This window comes from Trachypithecus francoisi, unplaced genomic scaffold (assembly GCF_009764315.1).
Source record: "Trachypithecus francoisi isolate TF-2019V2 unplaced genomic scaffold, Tfra_2.0 Lachesis_group6, whole genome shotgun sequence".
In the NCBI taxonomy this organism is placed as follows: Eukaryota; Metazoa; Chordata; class Mammalia; order Primates; family Cercopithecidae; genus Trachypithecus; species Trachypithecus francoisi.
Window position 1 is genome coordinate 125,409,974 of NW_022681471.1, and position 20,925 is coordinate 125,430,898.

At 47.2% G+C, this 20,925-nt stretch overlaps 1 protein-coding gene across 1 annotated transcript in view; it reads right to left on the reverse strand.

The window, feature by feature from the left end:
* CLCN4 (chloride voltage-gated channel 4) overlaps positions 1-9,045 on the reverse strand; it is an 81,928-nt gene extending 72,883 nt beyond the window's left edge. The window contains exons 1-2 of the mRNA XM_033201010.1: positions 8,600-9,045; positions 7,148-7,411 (exon numbers count right to left, since the gene is read on the reverse strand). The gene's annotated coding sequence lies outside the window, so the exon portion shown is untranslated. The remainder of the gene's footprint in view (positions 1-7,147; positions 7,412-8,599) is intronic.
* Between the last annotated feature and the right edge of the window lie 11,880 nt (positions 9,046-20,925).

Sequence of the window (20,925 nt, forward strand, 5' to 3'; positions counted from 1 at the left end):
AACCAGCGCCTCCAAGGGTTAGAGTGGAGGGCGAAAAATAACTTTCACATTTAGCCAAATCAACCCAGAAGGGAAGCAAAGAGCCAAGAGGTAGGAAGACATAGTCAGGCCATCAGGAAGCATCACAAAACTGCAGGCAAGGCCCAGTGGGGCAGCAGCCACAGAGAGGAGCCGTAGGCCCAGCACCCAGGGCCAGGAGCAGCCTCCCCGACAAGGAAACACAGTGTCAGGGTGGCTCTTACATCAGCAAACCCCAGACCCATCTGGGTGCCCCAACTGCCGCAGATGGGAAGAGCGGGAAACTATCCTCAGGGGGAATGCCCACCTGCAGCCTCTCCTTCATGACCCTGCTGTTCCCATGTGTCGTCCTCAGGGCAGGTCAAGGGCCTGACCCCAGCCTTCCAGGACTCTCCTCTTCTGCAGCTTCAAGAGGGTTTCAAGTCCCTTCTGTGAGGAAGGCTCCGGCCTCACATCTTCTTTCAACCCAGGCAACAGCAGGCTCTCTGTTGAATACGAGGAGGCTGAGTGCTCAGGGCTGAGGGAACAGCCAGTGCAAAGGCCCTGGGGCAGGGCAGGACCCTCTCAAGAACAGTGTGAAGGTGGCAAGCCAGCAGGCAGGGGCTTCTGTGAACCCCCGACTGCAGGTCACTGCATCCCACACGAGTGCACGCAACAGGCAGTGCAGAGCAATGAGGGCCACTTGGAGAAGGCAACAAGGGAACAGGTGTGGGGTTTGACCCTCCAGCCACCGAGAACAGCCAATTTAGAGACTCAGTGGCAAGAACAAATGTGCCGGGCCCGAGGACAGCAAGCAAGCTGTGTAGCCAGAATCACCGGAGCCACCGGTGGCCTGACAGCTTGGGAGACTTCAGCCACAAGAAGCTGGAAAGAGAGCTTTTCAGGTGTCATGTGGGAATGTGCATGGCCATTTCCTCTGCTGTCCCTGGGAGCCACCGCCCATCAAAGGTGATGATGCGACTGAGCTGGGTGCATGAGGACACGTGTGCAGCCTCCACGTCCTGCCCTGTAGTTACATGCTACCATGTGACCCTCCTACGCCAGGCTTCTTTGATCACCAAGGGCCCACTCTGGCACCTACGACAACATTGCTGCTAAAGAGGTTAGCTGCTCAGTCCAACTCACCTGGTCACCCTGGCCACTCCCCATCTGGCCTCCATTCTCACCTCCTAGCCTCCTTGCTGGCCGCCCTGCTTTCTCTCTCACCCACCTCTGAAACTGCTCCTGACAGCAGCCAGTCCTTTTAACCCAGTCTCAACATGTCACTTCCCAAAACAGGAGCATCCAGTGGCTTTCCATTACACTGAGGACAATCCAGGGTTGACACCACGACTGCCAGTTCCAGGATGGCCTGCCCCCTGCGACCCTCTGAGTACCTTTCCCCATCCCTGCTCTCTGGTCGCTCTTCTTTGCACATGCTGATTTCCCTGCTATCTGCAAACGCTTCCTGTCCTGCCCTGCCTCAGGGCCTTTGCACTGGCTGTTCCCTCAGCCCTGAGCACTCAGCCCACCATGCTCAAGAGGCTCTCTCTCCATTCGGATCTCTGCTCAAGTGCGACCCCCTCAGAGAGGCCTTCGTGCCCTCCTTAACCAGCGTTTGGAGTCCATTGCTGTGCATCCTTTGCTGTCCATCCTTTCAGTCAACACACAGCCTGTCCAACAGCTATTTCCTCTTCCCTCAGCTCGAATCAGTCCTGTGAGGGTGGGAACCTTGTCCATTTGGTCCCACCATGTATCCCACTGCCTAGACTTGTAGGGCTCAACTGGGGGCAATACTGTCTGTCCCACAGCAGACATTTGGCAATGTCTAGAGACATTTTTGGTTATTACAACTGGGAGAGGGGGTGCTACTGGCATCTAGTGGATGGTGGCCAGGGATGCTGCTCAACACCTTACATTGCCCAGATTAGCCCCCATAAAATTGAATCATCGGGACCCTAACGTCCATAGTGTCAAGGTTGAGAAACCCTGGCCTAGACGCACAGACCCAAGGAATATTTGCTGAATGAAGAAGTAATCAAGGGGCTGGGAGCAGTGGCTCAAGCCTATAATCCCAGCACTTTGGGAGGCCAAGGCGGGCAGATCACCTGAGGTCAGGAGTTCGAGACCAGCCTGGATAACATGGTGAAACCCGTCTCTACTAAAAATACAAAAATTAGCCAGGCGTGGTGGTGCGTGCCTGTAATCCCAGCTACAGGGAGGCTGAGGCAAGAGCATCACTTGAACCTGGGAAGTGGAGGTTGCAGTGAGCCGAGATCGAGCCACTGCACTCCAGCCTGGGTGACAGAGAGATTCCATCTCAAAAAAAAGAAAAGAAAAGAAATGGAAGTCATTTTAAAAAAATACTTATCACAATCAAAAAACAAAAAAAAAACCATTCCTGCACATAAAAAAGCCACCCACTGAAAATGTGGTTAAACAACGGTCTTGTTACCAAGAGAAAGTGTGTATGGGGGAAGGGATAGGAGGGGGGACTGTCCCCACACACCTCTTCCCCCAGGTTGGTAGAATAGATGCGTCATCACACTAAACCCCTTTAGTCTGCTACTGCAAGGCTGACAGGTGGAGAGGAGGCAGATAAGGTGAGGACTTCTGGGGCAAAGTGCCTGTGAGCTCTGGCCCATGTGATGGGGGCACTTGGAGCACAGGTTAAGCCCTGGGCTTCACCCCCAGACCTATTCAATCAGAATCCCCAACGTGTCTAAGGGTCTACATTTCTTTTCTTTTTTCTTAACTTTTTATTATGAGTATTTTCAATTACACAGAACATCATCCAGAATGAATAACACCAATCAGACTGAACAGTTGTTCACATTTGGCTCTATCTGCTTTATCTCTTTCTCTCTCTTCATTTAACTGAACCATTTATAAGTCAATTATTGATCTTGAAGCCTGGTTTTCAAAGTGTGGTCTGGGGACTCCTTGGGCTCCCCAAGACCCTTTAAGGGACTCCATGATGTCAAAAACATTTCACAATATTCTGACATTGTTATTTGCCTTTTTCTAAGTTCATTCTCTCATGAGCATACAATGGAATTTTCCAGAGGCTACATGACATGCGATATTGAAACAGATTGAATGTAGAACCAAGTATGAGAATTCATCTGTCTCCTATTAAGTCATACATTAAAGAGATCTCAAAAAAACATTAAAAAAAGAAAAAAAGTAAATTATTGCCACCATGACACTTATCTCTAAACACTTTAGTAGACATCTCTAAAAAATAATACTTTTCTACATAACACATGTATTAGCTATCTATTGCTGCCTAACAAATTACCCCAAAGCATAGCAGCAGGACACAAACATGTCTCATGTCACTGTTTCTGTGTCAAGAACCCTGGAGTGGCTTAGCTGGTGCCTCAGCTCAAGGTGTCTCAAAGGGCTGCAAGCATCTCAAGACTCAACTGGGGCTGGGTGTAGTAGCTCATGCCTGTAATCCCAGCACTTTGGGAGGCCAAGGCAGGCAGATCACCTGAGGTCAGGAGTTCAAGACCAGATTCAACATGGCAAAATCCCATCTCTACTAAAAACACAAAAATTAGCCAGCCATGGTGGTGTGTCCCTGCATTCCTAGCTACTGGGGAGACTGAGGCATGACAATCGCTCCAACCCAAGAGGCGGAGGTTGCAGTGAGGCGAGATCACCACCACTGCACTGCAGCTTGGGCAACAGACCGAGATTCTGTCTCAAAAAAAAAAACAAAAAAAGACTCAGCTGGGCCTGAAGGGTCTGCCTCCAAGCCCACTCACACCCTCACACCATCAGCAGGCCTCAGTTCTTCTCAGGCTGTTGGAATGGACCTCAGGTCCTCACCACGGCAAATGGACCCTTCTGTAGGGCTGATCACGACATGGCAGCTTCAGTGTAAGCAACCCAAGAGAGAAAATACATCCCAGGTGGAAGCTCCTTTACACCCTCATGGTGGAAATGCCACCCCCTCCCCCTGCTAGACATATTCATTGGAAGTTCATTACTTGGTCCAGCCCAAACCTCAGGGGAGAGGGTGATGCCAAGTTGCAGCTGCCAGGGGCGGGGATCACTGCGTCTGTCTGAGGGGCTGCCACCACACCACAGACTGTCACATGTAATCAAAGCAGCAGCAGTCTCCTAGTGTCACTAATAGCCAGTCACATCAAAGCGTCCCCAAAATGCCTGTTACACGTTTGTTCGGGCCGAATCCAATCGAGGGCCACAGTGATATTTGGCTATTCCGTCTCCTAGTCTCATTTGATGGAGAATACCCCATCTCCCTTTTCAAAATTTTCTTTCATGATATTGCCTTGTTGAAGAGACAAGGCCAGATGGCTCACACAGAGCACCAAGCCCACCAGAGGCACACAGGAGCGTGACAGGCCTGCCCTGGGATGACCGTGGACTGAAGCCTGTGAGGACAGTGGCATGGGGAGTGGATGGAGCCAGCTGCTCTCACCCCAGCCCTCTGCACAGTGGGTCTTCCTCACCGAAGGCCAACCTCCCCGACCAGGGCTTTTCTACCTCCCCCAGGAGACCATTTTCATGGTGCCAGGAAAGAAGAGACAGAGAGAGAGAGAGAGCGCAAGCTGATGGCAAGGGAACGCAGGGGAGGGACACATCAAAGTCGCAAGCCTGGGGCACAAGGAAATGTTTTCTGGCCATTCTAAGCCCCGCCCCCCTGCCACATACACACACACACACACACACACACACAGAGTAAACATGTCCCCGCCTTCCTACGCTGCTGCCATCCCTGCTTCCTGTCTCTCGGGAGTTTCCCAGTCTGCAGACCCTCTCGCTTCCGTCCGTCCCTCCCCAACAGCCAAGGAAGCAGAGTCAGCAAGTACAGCTGGCCCCACTTTACAGAGGTGAAGTGATGCAGCCATGGTCACCCTCCTAAGTGTCAAAGCCAGATCTTTAGATGCAAGTCCTGGACTGAAGCTTAAAGCATGCGACCATGTCTGCCCTAAGCGAGTGTCCGTGTCGCTGGTGGTGCAGGCAGTTTGTGTTTGCCTCCTCCTAGCTGCATAGACATTACCAACCCTCTCGTCCTCACCACATCCCGCACCAGCACCAGACGTCGCGTCGTTTCTTCCTCACAACACCTCCGAGTGGACACTGTTATTCTCATTTTTGCAGACAAGGAAATGGACTCCCAGCTGTTAGGTCTAACCCAGGGTTAGAGTGAGTATGTCCAGGGACGTGCCCCAGGTCTGCTGAGCACGAAGCCCCGGCAGGTTTCAACACACATTCATCTAGTGCTCTGATTTTTCCTGTTTCCCTAACACTCTCCTTTCCGCCAAGCTAGCCTCCCAGCTACAAATGGCATACAAACAGCTCCTCCCCTTTTCACAGAAGCTATTTCTGGAAATTCACAACATAAAACGCCTTCACATTGTGTTTTCCAATATATACGATATTAAGAAAGGGAATCAGATTTCTGATCAAGGGCTGGCATCAAACCAATCATAAGAAAATGAATTATTGGAGCCCAAAGAACATTTTGAGATCATCCCAATGAGTGGTTCTCAACAGAGGGCAAGGGAGCCCTCAGGGGACATTTGGCAATGTCTGGCAACATTTTTGATTGTCACAACTGGGGGCTGAGGGAGGAGGTGCTAGTAGCATCCAGTAGGTGGAGGTCAGAGATTCTGCTAAACATCCTACAATGCACAGGACAGCATCACCACAAGGAGTTATCTGGCCCCAAATGCCAGTAGTGCCAAGGTTGAGACACCCTGACCTAAATCCCTTTGTTACTTTGAGGACAAGATAGCCGAGACCCAAAGACACAAAATGACATGTCCAAGCCTGCACAGTCACAAAGCCAAAAGTGGAATCTAGGTCTCTATTAGATCCACCTCTATCATCTGCTTTGCTCTATCTAGGGTTGAGCTGGGGGAGAAGAGAGGGCAGGAACCCAGGGATCTTAATTTGTGTAACCAAACTGAACCAAAGGAAGAAAATGGCAACAAACAAGTTACTAAATTACTGCAGCAACACATCTGGGTGTCCCAAATTCTGAAAGAAATGCCTCCTTCAATTATTGATGGAAATAGCATTGCTTTACAGGCCCCCCAACGTTGCTGGTTGGTCAAATCATTCATGATGTGAGTTCCAATACAGTTTAGTGACAACAAACCTTCCAGAAGGGTCAGGTTTTAGAGGGGGGAAAAAATGCCACATTCTCCCCCAGGGTGCCCACACACATCCTGCTATAGTTTCTTCCTGACCCCGAGAAAGGAATGTAAACGCTCTAGAAAGAGTCCATTAAAATCCCCCACCCACTGTCATGCTAGAACTGAAGTCACCTGACCCCCTCCATCTGTCGCTGAGTCATCAAGCCCCTCCATTCAGTAAGCGAATTATCAGCGAGAGAATTAAAAAGAACTCGGGGAATTGTTAGGTTTTGGTGTTATCTCCACCCCCACTCTCTGCTTAAGATCATTTGATTCTGAGAGATGTAGCTGTCTCTTACACTCACATGTTATCTTGGAAGCTGCAATTTATTTTTATTTTATTGGATACTGTTCTTTTTAATCTACTTAAAACACCTGGAAGGAAAAAAAATATATATTTCTGACGTATGCCCTGTAAATGCTGGAACCTTGCAAAATAATGCAAAGCAATTTAGATTGAACATCTGGCTCTTAAATTGCTAACCAAGAAGTTTCCATTCCCCAGCCCGCTTTTGCTTTGAAAGAATGAGGCTAATTACTGAGGACAAAGGCCTGTAATTAGTAAACATGTCATTATTTAAGAAGCAGAATGACACTAGGCAAACACTTGATAGTTACCTCTTAAAAGCCCCTCTCTCTACTTAGAATGCATGCAGTGTGGTCACTTCAGATTTTGTTCCCCGCCAGAAGGGTTTTTTCCCCTCCCCCTGTCTTTCTGTCTGGCCCCTGCCCACTTTCTCCGGGCGGACGTGCCAAGACACAATTCACGCGTGGGCCTGCCACGGGCCATCTCCCGCCGGGTGCATGCAGCTGCAGCAGGCAGCTGTGGGCAGCAGGCGCCGCAGCAGCCAGAGGCCCCACTTTGGGTTTCTGGGGGCGCAGCCGGGCTGCAGGCCCGCAGGCCGGGCTCCACCTGAAGCGACCGCGCTGCCGGGGGCGCCGGGGAGGGCATCCAGGCGCCGCGCGCCCCTTACCTGCAGTGCCGCATCGCACCCGCGGCCGCCCACCTGGACAACATCCTCGAGCATCCTTTCTTCAGCGCGACGGCTGCGAGCGCCGTGACATCACCAGGAGGCGGGCCCCACGCAGCCACGTGACGCCTTCCGGGCGAGGCAGGGAGGTGTGCGCGGGGTGGGGGGAAGACCCTGGAAGTCCCGGGAGGTGAGGGGTGATGGCCAGAAACCCTCGCGCTGGCCGCCCCTCAGGCCGTTTCGCTTGATGTGTGCAGCTTGCCTGACCTTTCGCGGAGAATTAAGAAAAACAACACACAGGAGGAGAAATCCAAATTATCACAGGCTCCAAGCGTGTAATAGGATTTCGAAAGAATTAGCAATAAGGGGATTACAGTGAAAGGAAATACAATTTCATGTTTTATTTTAAAACTAGTATTTATCAAATGCAGTGGAGAAAGAAACATTTTGTGCAAATCATAATGACACAAAATATAGCATGGACATACTTTGTATAGAGTTTCTGTGTTTCAAGTCGTATATCGACTATTATACCAAACACTTTAGTTCAAAGCAATTCATTATGGAACATTATACTAATTGCACGGATGATAATGCTTTGATTAGTCTGAATAGCTGCATTCCAATATTATTTGTATTTGCCAAAGGAAAAAAATGGTGACACCACGTATTTCTACTACTTACTTAAATATGTGATTATTTAAAATAAAGCACTATTACGTGAGCATGGCTGTATTTGTGTCTCTGTTTTCTTACATCTTCTGGCAAGGCATTTAATCTCTCAGACTTGAGTTAATTCACAATACCTCATTATTTCACATTTTCTAATTTTTATCACATTCTGAAGAAGTGAGTCATTTTACTATCACAGAAAATATGTACAATGTCAACATTTCTCATTCACAACTGAAACAGCCTTGCCTAGAAAGACTTTAGAAAATTACAACTGTGATAATTTTGTAAATTTGAAATAGCATATTTCAAACTTAAGCAGTGCACATATAAACTTTTCTTTTGCCAAAATACACAAGCATTTTTGAAATGTAAAAGGACAAAAGCAAAGACTGCTTTTATTTGTATTCCAATGCAAATAGATTCATTTACTTTCACTTGAGTTAAAAATCACAATTATAACATTCCCTTTGCTCACAGCCCTGAAAGAGACATGAAATAGATTGTTTTACAAGCAGGTTAGAGTTAAGTTTACTTGCAATTTATTCCAGCAGCTTTCGTGTCCTTCTATATTTAACCCTGGCCCTTATACCATCATTCCCTCCAGATTAACCAAATTTCTGTTCAGAAGGTTAATCTCTAATTTGGAGAGAAATACAGCCCTTGACTCTCACAGCGATCAATTATTTTCAACACCAGATTTTAAAAATCAACAAAGTCGCAGTGTAGTTTACTAGGTCACTCCTCTCAAATTTGTTTTTCTGAGTGATATAAGCAGCTTACCTTCCGCTTTCAGATTCTGAGATACAAAGTTAAACGCTACCGAAATCTCCTGCTCCTTTGGGTTGAGGGTCTAATGGAGGCAGAAACTGACAAGCTCATTTTCTGCCAGAGGCAAATGTCGATTTCAGCCCAGAGGGCCCGGGAGGCCGGCTGGGAGCATCACGTGCTCGGCCCAGCCATCAGCCCTGCCCAGCCAGCCTGGTCACCTCTTGGCTCCGGAGCCCCGCCGTGCCAGTGTCATTCGCCTCCTACCCCCGGAGCATTCGTGTCCAGAGAAAACCCGGCGTCCGGGAGACAGGACGCCCCACCCTCAGGGGCTGGGCTGCACGGAATTCTGTGGCCGGAGTTTCCAGAATCAATGGGAGGTGGTGGGTATATAAAATGCCCTGCAGCCTGAAGAGGATGGCAGCACGGTGCAGACAGCCTTGCTCTGTGTTCCGGCTTGGCTGAAATGACGAAATACAGGCAACCTTCTTCATCCTGGAGCAGTTTCTTTGCAGTAGGTTAGTTTCACCTTCTCTTTTTTACAATTGATTGCTCAATTGTAAAAAACATTACAGCAAACCGGCAATTCAGACAAGGCCCATAACTGGGCCAAGCAATTCTCAACAGAATGAGAGAGGTCTCTGAACACCCTCCACCCTCGCCTGTCAAATTGTCATTTTAGCCAAGAATTATAAAACAAAACCAAAAAAAGCAAAAACCAACACACCCCATGGAATGTAAATTGAGCAGTCTTCTGGTGGTCTGTTTAGCATTTTTTTCCTACCCAATGCCTTACAAATACACAGTTTCACCATTACTCCGGGTCCCACAGCTGTTGGTATCATGTGCTCCAGCAACTTGATGTCCAAGAATTTGTCCTAGGGGTGGGGAGTGGGGGTTGGAAGGGAAGAATGATGTGCAAACCCCAGACTGGGGAAAGTTTGCTGCAATATTATTTATGATCTCAAAGCACTGGAAGCAAGTTAAATCTCCAAAAACACGGGATGTTTTAAATTATAAGACATCTGTGCAGGGGAAGAATTAAAACCAATATGATGGTACACACGGATGTGAAAAGACATTGGCAGTGGATTAAATGGAAAAAAATGGAAGCTTCAAAGCGTTATGTGCTGAGTAATCCATTGTTTCTATGTAAGTGTAGTATATTTATATCTACACATATACCTTTACGAACATAGAAAAAATTATTCGGAAATGAATTCCCTAAAGTATCAAACATGGTATCTCACTGGTTAGTGGGATGAGGGTGTTTTAAATTTTTCTTTTTTAAGCTTAGTGACATTGTCTAATTTTTCCACAGTGAATATGTATTGCTTTTACAGCAGAAAAAAAAACTGTTTTCTTAAAAGCACCATATAGACATGATTATGGAATAAACAGTTTTGGCTAATTTTTTAATGCAGATTTCATTACTTGAAGATTCTGAACTCTTAACCACAAAGCCCTGAGGGAACAATTCCTAGCCATCCTAGATTATTCTGCTCATGAAGATCTTTAGAAAAGAAGCGCCATTCAGGGGCTGTTATTAATATTTAATCACCTGTATGTCGTTTTAATTTCTCTTCCATTTAAACCTACTCTTATTTTGCCCTGTGTGGAGATAGAAGCTGGTTATTACCATCCTTCATGAAAAGATTCTTTCAGTAGTTACGGAATAATAACCTTTGAGTTTTTTGTTTGTTCATTCGAGACAGGGTCTCGCTCTGTCTGCCAGGCTGGAGTGCAGCGGCACGATCATGGCTCACTGCAACCTCAAATTCCTGGGCTCAAGCAATCCTCCTGCCTCAGTCTCCCAAGTAACTGGGACTACGGGTTCTTTCCATTGCCTTCACAGATTTCTCTTTCCTGTCCCTTTGAATCTTCTACATTTTTTCTCTTATCTGCCAGTTTTCTACAGATGTCACACAAGGTTTAAAACAAGGTTCTTAATGGGGGGGTGATGTTGCTCCCTTTCCCCCAGGGGACATTCTTGGCAGCCACACTGGAGTGGGAAGAGCCATATGCTCCTGGCATTGAGTGGGTAGAGGCCAGGGCTGCTGCTGAACATCCTACAGTGCACAGGACAGCTCCCTCCCTACTCCCACCTCCTGGGACAGTGAACATTTTGGCCCAAAATATCAATACAATAGTGCTGAAGTCGAGAAACCCTGGTTTAGAATTACTGATGGAGTATAATTTGATGCCCAAGATGTTCCATTTCCCAGCCATTTCAAGAGTTCCCAATTGTATGATGTGCTGGAAGCTCTGCTTCATTATCAGTCCGTTAAAGATAGTACTCCCGGCATGTGGGGCGTGGCGTTGCGCATCTGTGTTGACACCAAAAACCACCTCTGAAAGAGACAGCAGGAACTGCTAAGGGTGTTATCTCTAGTGAGGAAAACTGTGTGGCTGGACACAGAGGTGGATGGGAACTTTTCATAGATTTGGATGCACTGTATATTTTAAAACAGACATTTTCCCACCATTAAATTATTAAAGCTCACTATTCAATTATTCTATAAATGGTGGGTTTTACAAAAGCCAGAGGTAAGGACCCTTTGTCTCTTTGTGTCCAAGCCCCCATATATATATGTGTGTGTGTGTGTGCGTATTATATGTTTTAATATATAGATATATATATTATAGATATTTCTTTCTTTTTTTTTTTTTTTTTTTAAACAGTCTTGCTTCGTCGCCCAGGCTACAGTGGCACAATCTCAGCTCACTACAACCTCTGCCTCCTGGGTTCAAGCAATTCTTGTGCCTCAGTCTCCTGAGTAGCTGGGATTACAGGCACCCACCACCATGCCTGGCTAATTTTTGTATTTTTAGTAGAGATGGGGTTTCACTATGTTGCCCAGGATGGTCTCAAACTCCTGATATCAACTGATCCGCCCGCCTCAGCACATGCACCATGTAGAAAGCGCCTTCCTTTGCAGCATGTCATCTGATTCTCGTGGCAGCTGGTTAACAGGAGTAGGGCACATCTACTGCTGTACACCCATTTTGCAGACAGGCTCGGAGACAGCCCTGACATCAGCCTCCTGTTCTAATGGAGGCTGGAGCACCCTGGGGTCAGACTGGCTCTTCTCTGGCCGGGACCCCAGCTTCTTCCCCAGGCGCCTCTGACCATCCCCTCCACCTTTCTTGGAGCCACAGCTCCCTGGGACCCTCTGGACAGCACGCACCAGCTTAGACCCAAATCATTTACTTGCATTAACCCCTGAGCTCCTGGAGGGACGGAGGGGTGCTGCACTTAACTGTTCTTTGAAAGCCCAGCATGTAGTACTGTCTCTGGGATACAGTGTTTGTTACACCAGAACTACAATTTTCCCAAATATTCTCAGCCAACAGCTTTAATCATATACCATCTTGAAGTATTACATGGCTGTATTGCAATATTACTGCCTGTGCTATTTTGCTAAGCTTCTGCAAGGCCCACTTTTCCCTTCTGTAAAACAAGGAGGAGGAAGAATAATACTATCCACCACTTGTAGCCACGTGAGGCTTAAGTGAGAGATCTGGAAACAGCGCAAGCAGCGCCTTATTATTAGAACTTGAGACACAAGGAAAGATGTGCGCCCCTAAATACAATGATCAAGATATCCTCTTATATTTTGGACCAAGTGAAAAAAGTCAATAAAGACCCTACAACCGAAACACACACACACAGAAACTATGTATAATGCTCCCCGTGGCCCAGTTTATTTGCACCCACATAAACCTCCCCTACAGAGACCTCCTGGCCAAGTATCCCTTGCTGATTGGAATTGACTGTGCTCCCTTGCACAACACTGAAGGGGAGTGAAACAATCCACAACAGCCTGTCTTTATTTAATGTTCGTATCTCGTACGTTGTTATTTCCTGCACTAATTTTGATTTAATAATTTTATATACACACACACACACATTTATATATATATATTTTTTTTTTGAGATGGAGTTTTGCTCTTGTCTCACAGGCTGGAGTGCAGTGGCACGATCCTGCCTCACTGCAACCTCCATCTCCCAGGTTCAAACAACTCTCCTGCCTCAGCCTCCTGAGTAGCTGGGGTTACAGGCGCCTACCACCATACCCAGCTAATTTTTGTATTTTTAGTAGAGACGGGGTTTTGCCATGTTGGCCAGGCTGGTCTCAAACTCCTGACCTCAGGTGAACCGCCAGCTTCGGCCTCCCAAAGTGGTGGGATTTACAGGCGTGAGCCACTGTGCCCGGCCAGTATATTATCTTGATTACTGATTTTTTTGGTGCCCTCTTACATTTTGCACCCAAGGTAAGTGCCTCCCTCACCTCCTCCAAATTCCAGCCCTGAGTATCTGGTAAATTATTCTATAAATGGGGGATCTTATAAAACCTGGAGGTGAAGACCCTATTTCATTCATCTTTGTGTCCTAAACTTCTTTACACCTGAATACACTGTCTGCAATGAATGAATGAATGAGTTGCTTCCATACCTAGTGGGGGCTATGCACATGGCCAGCATCCTAACAGATTTGGGGAATAAGTAAGTGACATGGAATATAAGAAAAGGCATGCTGGGCTGTGTTCACAGATCTCAGCAGACATCCAAAAGCTGCAAACTCAGACCCCACTGCCCTGACATCTATCCAAAGTGACAGCCTTGACTGATGTGACAAACAAAGCTTTGAAATCCCTCTGCTTTTGCCGTGGAGTGGAGTTGTTGTCGAGGACATTGTCTGTTCTAGGAAACCTGAGAAAAGAGCCTGTGTAGCTCTAAGAGCTAAGAGGAGTTTTTGCCATCCCTTAAAAAACCGTATGGTGTTTTTCCTCTCTGACGGTAAGAACTGTGGAGCTGCCACTGTCTCCTTTTTCTCTGTGAGTGCCAGGAGACTCAGATGTTGCCAAGGCAATTCAGTAGGCCTGTCTCCTCCAGTCAGCATATGCACAGTGGCATGTCAGTCAACGTTAAATAACCCAGCTCTCCAAGGGTGGGGCATGGGGAGGGAGCCTTGATTTGTAGCTTGTGCTGATTCTCACGGTGTAAATTCTCCCACCATGGCTTGCTTCGAACTACTGAATAGGGAGCTGGAAACTGATGCATGGCAGCCATCATTGGACAGCATCCCCACCATACACAGACAGAAGTCAGTTATTTTATTGCACCTGGACAGTGAACAGCTTTTCTCACCCTGGACGTAGCCTCTGAGAAAAGCTGCTCTTGTCCAGGTGCCTTGGGTTGGAAACGGGAGTTTTCTAGAATTGCCCTGCTCTACTATGGTAGCCACCAGCCACTGTTGCTATTTACATGAAAATAAATTTAACTTAAAAGTTCAAATTCAGTCCCTCAGTCACACTAGCCACATGTCAGGTGCTCAAGAGTTACATGTGGCTTGTCACTACAGTATTTTAGTGCAGATATAAAACAATTCCATCATCGCAGATAATTCTATTGGACGATGCAGTAAAGTATTTCTTTTAAACGAATTCCATTGCAATAAAACAATTTGTGTTTATTACTCATGGGATTCTGCCTGTAATTGCAGGGTAGAAACAGCAATCTGGCCAGAGCGTCTGTTAGTGGGAACGATGGAAAGGCACAGATTCCAGAAGGCCATGTGCCTCTAGCCACAGGTCTCAGACAAGATGCTTCCAAATGCCACTGAATGTGCAGCCTCGCCTTTGGACTTCACCAGGAACCTGGAAATCTTCTAAGAAAAGAGGGGAGTGTCTGATCACTTGTTCCAAAGCAAAACTTGAGATGCATGCCAGAGTACATACATATGAATACAGGAACCAGTCCTTCAAGCTCAGTGCTTCTAGGGTGGCCTGGAGCATGACCTCCCCAAAGATGTTCACCCCCTTATTCCCAGGACCTGTGAAGATGTTGCCTTACATGACAAAATAGATTTTGTAGATGTGATTAGATTAGGGATCCTAAGATCATGAGGAGATGATCCTGGGTGGCCTCGGTGGGTGGGCCAGTGTCATCACAAGGGTCCTTATAAAAGGGAGGCAGGAGGGTCAGAGTCAGAGAAGATGTGGCAATGGAAGCAGAGATCAGAGAGGGAGATTTGAACCTGCTACACTGCTGGCCTTGAAGATGGAGGATGGGGCCATAAGCGAACAAATGCAAGTGGCCTCTAGAAGTTGGAAGAGGCCAGGAAACAGAATCTCCCCACTAGCCTGAGAAGGAACGCAATCCTGCTGGCACTTGATTTTAGCCAATTCACACCAAGTTTAGACTTCTACCCTCCAGAAAAGGAAAAGAATACGTGTTGTTTTAAGCCACTAAGTACAGCAGCCATGGAAACGAACAGAACCTTGGCTCATTGATTCATCCAATTCCTATTTAGGGAGCCCTCCGTCTACACCAGGTAGAATGCAAGGCCTGAGGGTCAGCCACACTCTGGAGTGACTGTGTCCCTCTGCCAAGTCCCTCTTACAGTCCATGGGGAAGACAGTCATGAAACAGGTCTTCCCAATCAAGGGTAGGGAATCCCTAATGAGAGAAGTGTTGAGTGATGTGGAAAAATACTGCTAGGGGCTGAATTATGTCCCCCCAAATTCATATGTTGAAGTCTCAACTCCCCAGTACCTCAGAATGTGACTATATTTGGAGATAAGTTCTTTAAAGAAGTGGTTATGTTTTAACATCAGGCCACTGGGGTGGGGCCCTAGTCCCATCTGACTGGCGCCCCTATAAAAAAAAAAGAAAAAAAAGGAGACCACAGGGTCATGCATGCAGAGTGATGACCATGTGAGGAGGCGGCAAACTGAGGGGAGAGGCCTCGGGAAATCAGCCTGCCAGCGCCTTCATCTTGAACTTCCAGCCTCCAGACAGTGAGAAAATCAATGTCTGCTGTTGAAGCTACTCACTCTGTGGGACTTGGTTACGGCAGCCCTAGCAAACTCATACAAGTACATAAAGCAGAGGGGCCACATTTCTTCAGGGATGGAGACCACTTCCGGCCTCCTTGAGAAAGTCATGGTTAAGCTATCGAAGGACAAGTGGGAGTTAGCTCAAGTTGGGGACTGTAGAAGAGTGGACCCAGAGAGAAGATAGGTGGCCATAGGTAGCCAGAAGGGAAAGGCCTCTTTCTGCTACAGCAACTGCAACAAGTAAAAATTGGCCACAGTAGCATTGCTGAAAGTTATTTTTGACCTTTTTTTTTTTTTTTTTTTTGAGACAGAGTTTCACTCTGTTGCCCAGGCTGGAGTGCAGTGGCGTGATCTCGGCTCACTGCAACCTCCACCTCTGGAGTTCAAGGGATTCTCCGCCTCAACCTCCTGGGTAGCTGGGGTTACAGGTACCCGCCACCATGCCTGGCTACATTTTTGTATTTTAATAGAGACGGGGTTTCACCATGTTGGTCAGGCTGGTCTCAAACTCCTGACCTCAGGTGATCCACCTGCCTGGGCCTTCCAAACTGCTGGGATTACAGGTGTGAGCTACCGTTCCCAGGCTAAAAGTTTTGTTTGTTTTGAGAAGTCCAGAGTAATGAGGTCTTTTGTATGCGAATGAGATGACTGGTAGCTGGGATCCCTAGGTAGCCTCAGGATAGGCGCTGGTCACCAGTCACCAGAAAGACCAAGGCAAGATAACAGATTTGGGACTTTTAGCCCCACCCCCTTGACCTCTGGGGAGGGGAGAGGGGTGAAGATTGAGTTGTTGTTTTTGTTTTTTTTTTTTTTTTGAGACGGAGTCTTCCTCTGTCGCCCAGGCTGGAGTGCAGTGGCGGATCTCAGCTCGCTGCAAGCTCCGCCCCCAGGTTCACGCCATTCTCCTGCCTCAGCCTCCCGAGTAGCTGGGACTACAGGCGCCCGCCACCTCACCCGGCTAGTTTTTTTTGTTTTTTTTTTTTTTTGTATTTTTTAGTAGAGACGGGGTTTCACCGTGTTAGCCAGGATGGTCTCGATCTCCTGACCTCGTGATCCGCCCGTCTCGGCCTCCCAAAGTGCTGGGATTACAGGCTTGAGCCACCGCGCCCGGCCTGAAGATTGAGTTTATCACCAATGGTCAATGATGTAATCAATCATGCCTACTAATGGAGCCTCCATAAAAACCAAACACCGCACGTTCTCACTCATAGGTGGGAATTGAACAATGAGAACACTTGGACACAGGGTGGGGAACATCACACACCAGGGCCTGTCGTGGGGTGGGGGAAGAGGGGAGGGACAGCGTTAGGAGATATACCTAATGTAAATGACACAAGTAACGGGTGCAGCACACCAACGTGGCACATGTATACATATGTAACAAACCTGCACATTGTGCACATGTACCCTTAAAGCATAAAAAAAAAAAAAAAGGACAGGGTTTTTCATGAGCTTCCAGATAGCTGACTACACCACGGAGGTTCCTGGAGGGTGGTGCCTAGGGAAGGGCATGGAAGTTCCGTGCCTTTCCTTCCATACCTTCCACATCGCTTCCATCAGGCTGTACTTTGTAATATCCTTTATAACAAATGGGTAAACATGTTTCCCTGAGTTGTGGGACCACTCTAGCATGTCAGTGAACCTGAGGAGGGGGTCATGGGAACCCCCAATGTATAGCCAGTCAGAACCACAGGCCACAACCTGTGTTGTTTTTGTTTTTTGAGACAGATTCTCACTGTGTTGTCCAAGCTGGAGTACAGTGGTGCCATCTCAGCTCACTGCAACCTCCGCCTACCAGGTTCAAGTGATTCTCCTGCCTCAGCCTCCTGAGTAGCTGGGACTACAGGTGCATGCCACCATGCCCAGCTAATTTTTGTATTTTTAGTAGAGATGGGGTTTTACTATGTTGGCCAGGCTGGTCTCGAACTCCTGACCTCGTGATCTGCCCACCTCAGCCTTCCAAACTGCTGGGATTACAGGCGTGAGCCACTGCCCCGGCCACTTTTTTCCTTCGAGACAGGGTCTCACTCTATCACCCAGGCTGGAGTGCAATGGCATGAACATGGCTCACTGCAGCCTTGACCTCCGGGGTTCAAGCAATTCTCCCACCTCAGCCTCCTGTGTAGCTGGGACCACAGGCGCATGCCACCATGCCCAGCTAATTTTTTGTATTTTTTTGTAGGAAAGGGGGTCTCGCTATGTTGCCCAGGCTGGTCTTGAACTCCTGGGCTCAAGCGATCCTCCCACCTCAGCTTCTTAAAATGCTGGGATACGGGCATGAGACACTGCACTCAACCTCAACATCTTGTTTAGTGCGGAAACACTAGTTTTTCCACCAAAGTCTGACAAAAGGTAAATGGCCTGCATGTATGTGTATTTATCTTACTGTTATTTTCTGTCTTTATGCAGACAAAGAGAACAAAACAGACAAAAACCCATCAAGAAATATCCAAAATATATATGAGTAAAACAGTAAAGCATTCCTGAAAGGCAAAAAATTAGTCTTGGACAAATGGAAATACATTCTTGGGTAAGAGGATTCATCATCATAAAGATGTCGGTTCTCCCAAATTTGTAAGTTTAATGCAATTCCAGTAGATTCCATAATTTTTTTCCCTGGAGCTAGACAAGATAATTGTACAATTCATTTGGAAGAACAAATAAGCAAGAATATACAGGAAAGCACTGAGAAAGAAGAAAGGAAGGAGGGCTACCCTAACTGATATTAAAACTTACCAACAAGCCTCTATAATTAAAGCAGCTTTGCTCATAAGCACAAATTTTGATTGTGCTGAGATGTTTTCTCACCTCTGCAACTGGCAAAGACTCACAAATGTGACACCATTCTATTGCTGAGGTTGTGAGGGAACTGTCTCATACATTGCTGGTGAGAATACGAAATGGTAAAGCCCCTATGAGGAAATGCAGCGACACCCAGCAACATGCCACATGCATTACCGTTGACCCAGAGATCCCACTTCTTGGGATATATCTCACGAAAATCCTGGCAAAGGCCGGCAGGGTGGCTCACCTGAAATCCCAACACTTTGGAGATGGAAGCAGGAGGACAGCTTGAGACCGGAGTTGGAGACCAGCATGGGCAACATGGCAATACCATTTCTATCAATAAAATAAAAACAGAAACCCTGGCAAAAATGTGAAAAGATGTCTGCAGAAGACTGTCATCGTTGAATTATTATTATTCTTTTTTGAGACGGAGTCTCGCTGTCACCCAGGCTGGAGTGCAATGGCACGATCTCAGCTCACTGCCACCTCCGCCTCCCAGGTTCAAGCAATTCGCCTGCCTCAGCCTCCTGAGTAGCTGGGATTACAGGCGCATGCCACCATGCCCAGCTAATTTTTGTATTTTTAGTAGAGATGGGGTTTTACCATGTTGGTCAGGCTGGTCTCGAACTCCTGATCTCATGATCTGCCCGCCTGGGCCTCCCAAAGTGCTGGGATTACAGGCGTGAGCCACTGCGCCCGCCTGTTGAATTATTTTTAACAGCATGACTAGAAACAACCAGAAGATGGTTGACTAAACAATGGTACATCCACTAATGTTGTGTGCAAAGTAAAACGAAAAGAATACTTATACATACCACTTTGGGGAATATGGGGATGGGATGAATGTTATTTTGCTTGTGGGTCGCATGTGAATTTGGGGGGGGTGGTGCAGAGGACAGATCGTAGTGGATTGAATAGTGGCCCTAAAGATATGTCTACCTGGAACTTGGGAACATGACCTTATTTGGAAAGTCTTTGCAGAGGTAATTAAAGACCTGGAGATGAGATCATCCTGGATTAACCGGGTAGGCCCTAAATCCAATGGCAGATGTTCTTGTGAAAGAGAGAAGACAGGCCGGGCACGGTGGCTCAAGCCTGTAATCCCAGCACTTTGGGAGGCCGAGACGGGCGGATCACAAGGTCAGGAGATCGAGACCATCCTGGCTAATACGGTGAAACCCCGTCTCTACTAAAGAATACAAAAAAAAAAAACTAGCCGGGCGACGAGGCGGGCGCCTGTAGTCCCAGCTACTGGGAGGCGGAGGCAGGAGAATGGCGTGAACCCGGAGGCGGAGCTTGCAGTGAACTGAGATCCGGCCACTGCACTCCAGCCTGGGCGACAGAGCCAGACTCCGTCTCAAAAAAAAAAAAAAAAAAAAAAAAAAAAAAAAAAAAAAAGAGAGAAGACAGGGAGAAACACAGAGGGAACGGTGATGTGATTCTGGGGCCGAGACTGGAGTCATGTTTCTTGCACAAACCAAGGATTGTCGGCAGCAGCAGGAGCCAGAAGAGGCAGGAAGGATCCTCCCTAGGGCCTTCGAAGAGAGTGGAGCCCCGGTGACACCTTGAGTTAGCACTTTTGGCCTTCAGAACCGTGAAATAAATTTTTGTTAAGCCACCAAGCTTGTGGTAAATCACTACAGCAGCCAATACAGACTTTGGTGGTCTCTGGGATATATCTGTTTTTCTTTTTTTAAAGAAATGCAGTCTCGCTACATTGTCCAGGCTACTCTTGAACTCCTGGTGTCAAAGGATCCTCCCAACTCAGCCTCCCAAGTAGCTGGGACTATAGGTGTGCACCACCACCACTGGCTGGGATATACTTTTAAGTAAAAAAAAGTCAGGTGAAAAAAAGTGTGTTTTTGTGCTACCATTTGCCCAAGAAAGGGGGGGGAAATACAAATATAGATGTGTTCATATTTGTGTAGTCATATGTATATATTTGTATGTACACACGTTTATATACCTGCTTATATTTTAAAATAACAATGCAAGGAAAAACAGTAATCTCTTTCCAATGGTTACCTGTAAGGAGAAGGGAAAAAATAGGGTAAAGGCAAGAATAAAAATCTGACTCCGCAGGGCATGGTGGCTCACACCTGTAATCCCAGCACTTTGGGAGGCCAAGGCAGGCAAAGCACTTGAGGTCAGGAGCTCGAGACCAGCCTGGCCAACATGGTGAAACTCTGTCTCTACTAAAAATACAAAAATTAGCTGGGCATGGTGGCACACACCTGTAATCCCATCTACTCCAGAGGCTGAGGCAGGAGAATCACTTGAACCCGGGAGGCAGAGGCTGCAGTGAGTTGAGATTGCACCACTGCACTGCAGGCTGGGCAACAGAGCAAGACTCCACCTCAAAAAAAGCCAGCCATAACTACAATGAGATACCACTTGGCACCCACTGAGACAGCTATAAGCAAAAGGACATAACAAGTGTTGGCCAGGATGTGGAGCAACTGCTGGTAGGAATGGGAAATGGCGCAGCTGCTTTGGAAACAGTCTGGCAAGTCCTCAAAGAGTTAAACATGGAATTACCATGCAACCCAGTGATTCCACTTTTAGGTATAGGCCTAAGAGAAATGAAAACATATATCCACAGAAAAGCTTAAATGTGAAATTCCATAGCAGTATTATCCATAATGGTCACAAAGTGGAAGCCAAGTGTCCATCAACTGATAAATGAAGAAAATGTGGCCTATCCATGCAATG